This window comes from Delphinapterus leucas, chromosome X, assembly GCF_059928025.1.
Source record: "Delphinapterus leucas isolate spDelLeu-1000000601 "Yukka" chromosome X, BTC_Dleu_Yukka2, whole genome shotgun sequence".
NCBI classification, from domain to species: Eukaryota; Metazoa; Chordata; class Mammalia; order Artiodactyla; family Monodontidae; genus Delphinapterus; species Delphinapterus leucas.
This window is the reverse complement of record NC_143150.1, coordinates 332,661-338,660: the sequence shown is the minus strand read 5'-3', so window position 1 is coordinate 338,660 and position 6,000 is coordinate 332,661.

Below are 6,000 nucleotides of genomic sequence, written 5' to 3'. Positions count from 1 at the left end.
AACAAACAGTTTTAAGACCGGTATTAGTCTGTGGAACACACACTGAATAAGAAAGGATGAGAATTATGTTCGGCAACCTAATCCTTTGAGTATAGTTCAAGTGAATACTAGTTCAAGCTTCCCTGCTGCTGGTAAACACCAAATGTGTGTATGTTAAATACAAATTGATGGGCATATTTAAATAGATAGTAAACACCTGGTTATGCAGATCATATCAATGAAACCAACTGCCATTTATAAATCATGTTTAAAGTAGTTAAATAATGAAATCTTGGCTAATCAAATGCATATGGGGAAAATATGTTTGCCCAGTGGTAGATTGTATCAAATATCATTTTTTCATAGTTAGATAATTAACAGAAATTGAGTTTAAGAAGTGGCATGGCCACACAGGCAAAAGAGAGACATCACAATAAGTAATTTTGCCAGTAGGACCCTGAAATAGCCCTAGGTCAGAGGTAGCAAGGAAGGAATGGGAATGGGCCATAGGATGACAGATGGTGTATTTAATTAAAGGACTGAGGAATAATTACATGAATTCCCCCCATTCTGTCACTGGTGTTTGCACCAGGATGAAGACTTTTAAATGAAGAATTGGGACATTGAAGGCTATCAGATTGGGCTGACCAAGAGGGCAGTACCTCATGGAATGTCTGCCTGCTACATGGAATCAGTAGACTGATTAGAAGGCAACCATCCACCAGGAAGGGGCAACTTCTTGTTTTATCCCTGCTCCCATGTGCAATGAACTATGGATGTAGCAATCAGATTCTGCATTAACTGCCAAGGGAACATGAATTTTCACATTTACAGAGGATATGAATTCCAGCCACAAATACCTTTCAATCTAGGTCTTCATGTGTAAATTATACACAGACAACCAAGAACCACCAAATACTTAGTCAAAAGTAAAAACATTAAAGAGAGTCACCAGACTCAACAAACACAATAACTAATTTCTAAGGAAATAGTAAATGACAAAAACAGAAAAGAACTATAAATATGTATAAAATAGTATTTAGAGAAAGATTCATCTTACTCATAGAATATATCATTAAATATCTCACATTCATAAAATAAAAATAAGCTCCTATTCAAAAAATAAAATAGTGTTCTTATTTGTAAACAATTTCATCCATGCAGGCTAGTCTAAGCATAAGGAAATATTTACTGAGTGGCTACTATGTGCTGGCTACTCTTTTAGACATTGGGGATACAGAAGTGAGTGAAAAACACGAAAGTCCCTGTCCTTAAGGAGATTATATTTCAGTGGGAGACTAGAGACAACAAAGAAGCACATGATTCAGGTAGTGATATCGAGTAAGGGAGACAGCAAATGACACACAGACACACATATGCATACCCCTATCATTTGTAGATGGAGTGTTCAGAGAAGACCTCTCTGATAACGGTAATAGTTGATCTAGGAATTAAAGGATGTGATGAGGTAAGCCAGGAGAATAGAGGAAAAGTTTTCCAAGCAAAAGGAGTGTGTGGGTTTCTTGATTGATAGTAAGGAGATCAGTATGGCTTCAGAGCAGTGAGTAAGGAAGATTGCTAGACGTTGAAGTAAGAGCAACAAGAACAGGCCAAATTATAGATTCTGTAGACCATTGTATTTTGACTTTCACTATGAGCTATATGGAAAACCACTGTAGGGTTATGAGTAGAAGACTGACATAATCTGACTTACATTTTAGCATTTTCACTCTGGTGGCTATGTAGACAATAGCCTTCCAGGGGCAAGGGTAAAAGTAGGGAGACCAGTTTGCAGGTTATTACAGTGATGCAGGAATAAGATGACTGTGGCTTGAAGCAAGGTGTTAGCAGTGGGGATAACGCTGTATGGTCAGACTGGATACATTTAAAATGAAATATGGGTAGGATTTGCTGGTAGACTGAGTCTGGGGCATGAGAGAGATAAGACAAGCATAACTCCAAGATTTTTGCCTGAAGAACTAGAATAACTAAGGTACTATTTATTAATGGAGAAAATAGCAGGAGAAGCAGTTTATTTGTTGGAGAATGAAGAGCAGAGGTTTTGGAGATGTTAAGTAGAAGATATCTATTTAACATCCAAGTGGAGATGTTGAGTAGGCAGTGGGATATATTATTCTTGAGTTCAGGAGAGGGATCTTAGGCTATAGATATTAATTTGAGAGTCCTCTCTCTATATAAGGCATTTAAAATATTCATACTGGATGAGATCAGCTAAGGAACAAGTGTAGATAGAGAAGATAAGAAGAGCAAGGATTGAGTCTTGTGTTACTTCAACATTTTGCAGCTGGGACCTAAAATATCACCAGAGGATAGTGAGAAAAAATAACCAGTGAGACAGGAGGAGAAGAATAATGAGGTGTCCTGGAAGCCAAGTAAAGAAAGTGCTTCAAGAAGGAGAGAGTAATCGACCATGTAAATACTACTGACAGGTAAGATGAAGTAAGATCAAGTAACATGAAAACTGATAATTAACCTTTGAAATTAGCAATATGGGGTCATATTGCTAATATGCTAATATGGGTTATGAAACTGTTATAGCATTGCCAGGCAGCACTAAAGGCCCTCTGAGGTTAATGGTCATGAATTTGAAGCTAAAATGAAGATCAAACCAGTTAACGTGGAAACAGAATAAGTGGAGAGTTGGATTTAAGCAGGTTTGGGTTTTTTATCAGGTGAGTATGATGAATGGAAAAAGAGACAAAGGAGTTAATGATATATACCTGGGAGTGATGGTAATGATGGACCATGAAATATAAAGTCAGGTAAGAAGGAACGTAGCAGTAAAAAGAAGCAGGGTCAATAGATTGGAAATCCCAGGAGGGTCAAGAAAATGTTGGTTTGGGGGCATTAGAAAGAGTGAGCAGACAAGATAGGAAGAAATAGTTTGAGAAGGGGATGCTGAGATTGAGATTATATGCATAGTGCAGTTATTTATTAAAAGAAGTCTTGGAAAACCAGTCTTGAGGCTCACTTTCCAGAAACAGTTGCCCAGGACAAATGCCACAGAACTGGCCTGATAAGAAAAACTGTTGCTCCTGAATTAGATGCCAAGAAATTGACTACTGCAACAGCTACTGCTGCCAGCACTGATGCTACTACTTTATTAAGAACTTAACCTTGCCATCTCTGCCATCCTTCAAAGCCAAGTTCCTTCGCTACTACCTATTCCAGCAAAACAGAAACCATACAATACCACTTTATGCATGTCTTCAATTCCAAATCAAAGTCGCATATCAGGGCATCTGACTGGTAGAACCTGTCATATTCCTACATCTTAGTTTCAACACAGACTAGAAGTTTGAGTTTTGACTTCTACATTTGAGATGTAAAAATTATAATGTAAGAATTTCCCAAATATAGAAAGGACATTCATGATATGTTGGTCAGACACAAATATAACAAATGTCTACTACAGAGGTTTTAGAAATTAAAAACATACTTGCCAAAAATTTACTCATTACTAAAGGGGTGACTAGCAGTATGCATGAAACTAAAACCAGAATTACTTAGTTGAACACAGAGATTCTCCCAGAATGCAACACAAAAACCAAAGAAAAGATAAGAAAAATGAAGAGACATACATATCTTTATGAGAATTCCAATATCTATTGAATGAGTTTCAGAAAGGAAAGGAAGGGAGGGGAAGAGAAGGAAGAGACAGAGACAGAGAGATAGAAAGAAGAAAAAAGAGAGAGAAGGAGGGAGGGAGGGAGGAAGGGAGGAATGGAGGGGCAGGGAAGAGGAAGGAATCAAAGAAATACTGGATAAAAGATTCCTTAAACTGAAGAATGACTTAAGTCTTCAGATTTAGAGACCCCACCAAGTCTCAAGCCAGAATAATGGGAAGAATGACATGTGCCTAGATAGATTTTAGTAAAAAAATTAAACTCTAAAGCCAAAGAAAATATCTTCTCCCAGGCACTTTTGTGCAGTGCCTAAGTTACACATTCTTATGAGTTAGCTCTGCTGGATCGCTAACTCATCCCCACAGGAAAATAAATTGAAATGGATCAAAAATATATCAAAAAGTATAAAATCATCAAAATATAAGATGTATTAGAAGAAAACATGAGGAGATGTGGCACAAAACCTAGATGTCATAATCCCTTAATGGAAAAGATTGATCAGTTTGACTACATAAAAATTTAAAACATTTGCCCATTTTTTTGATTGGGTTGTTTGTTTTTTTGATATTGAGCTGCATGAGCTGTTTATATATTTTGGAGATTAATCCTTTGTCAGTTGCTTTGTTTGCAAATATTTTCTCCCATTCTGAGGGTTGTCTTTTCGTTTGTTTATGGTTTCCTATGCTGTGCTTTTAAGTTTAATTAGGTCCCATTTGTTAATTTTTGTTTTTATTTTCATTATTCTAGGAGGTTTGAAGTATTATAAATGAAGTTAAAAGGCCAATGGCAAACTAATAAAAAATATATAAAAATATGTTTATACCAGAGATCATGCCTTAATATTTATATTAATATTGATATTTAAATGTATATATCAAATTCTTACAGGTCCAGAACAAAAAAAAACCCAATAGAAAAATTAACAAAGAACATGAAAATACTGTTCTCAAAATGAGACATATAAGTAGCCAACATTTATGTGAAAAAATGTTGAATCTCACTCATATTTTAAAAACCCAAGATTTTTATTTTTCAGGTGGAAAAAGGTTGAGAAATTTGATAATATGCTAAGAATGTGAGAAAATGAGTATCCTTTTAAACTCTTGGTGGCAGTGTAAATTGGTGCATGTTTTTTGGAGAACAATTTGGTAATACTGAATATTAAGCAAAATTAAAATACATGTATTCTTTGTCCCTGCATTTTTACTTTAGAAATTTATCTTACAGATAGACTAGCACAAATATACAAAAATATATGTAAAAGATGTTTATTGCAGCATTGTTTGTAACACGAAAAACCTGAAAACATTCTAGATGTCCATCAGTCAGAGATTAGACTTAGGCACTCTGGCAAAGTGAAAAAGGTCTACATGACAGAAGTCTATTTTCATGAGGACTAAAGAGTTTCCCAAATGTATTCTTTTCAAAAAAAAAACCAGCTTTCTGAGATATAATTCACACACAATAAAATCCACCCATTTAAAGTGAAAAATTCAATAGTTTGTAGTCTATTCATAGAGTTTTGCAACCATCATTAACTAATACCAGAGCTTTTTCATCACCCCAAAAAGAAACTCATTAGCAGTCACTTCCCATTTCCCCCTCTCCCCAGCCCCTGAATTCATTAATCTGCCTTCTGTCTTTATAGAATTTCCTATTCTGGAAATTTCATATAAATGGAATCGTGGCCTTTTGCATGTGGCTTCTTTCACTTATTGTGATGTTTTCAAGGTTCATCCACGTGGTAGCATGAATCAGTACTTTATTCCTTTCCATGGCTGAATAATATTCTATTGTGTGGATAGACAACATTTTATTTATCCAGTCATTAGATTGATGGACATTTATGTTGTTTCTACCTTTTGGCTATTCTGGATAATGCTGCTGTGGATATTTTTATACAGGTTTTTGTGTGGAGCTATGTTTTCAGCTCTTGCCATATCAGTTGATAACTTCATGTTTAACATTTTGAGGAACTTTCAAACTGTTTTCCCGAGTGGCTGTATCATTTTTACAATATCACCAGCAGTGTGTGAGGCTTCCAATTTCTCCATATCCTTGTCAGCACTTCTTACTGTCTGTTGTTTTGACTTTAGCCATCCTAGTAGGTATGAAGTGGTATCTGTGTTTTGCTTTGCATTTTCCTAATAACTAATGATGTTGAGCATCTTTTCATACAGACATTGACCATTGGTATGTCTTCTTTGGAGAAATGTCTATTCAAATCCTTTGCCCATTTTCAAGTCAGTTATTTATTTTTGTTTCTGTTGTTGAGTTGAAAGCTTTTTTTATCTTCTGTGGATACAAGTTCTTATCAGATATATGATTTGTGAACATTTTTCTCCCATCACGTGGGTTGTATTTTCACTTTCTT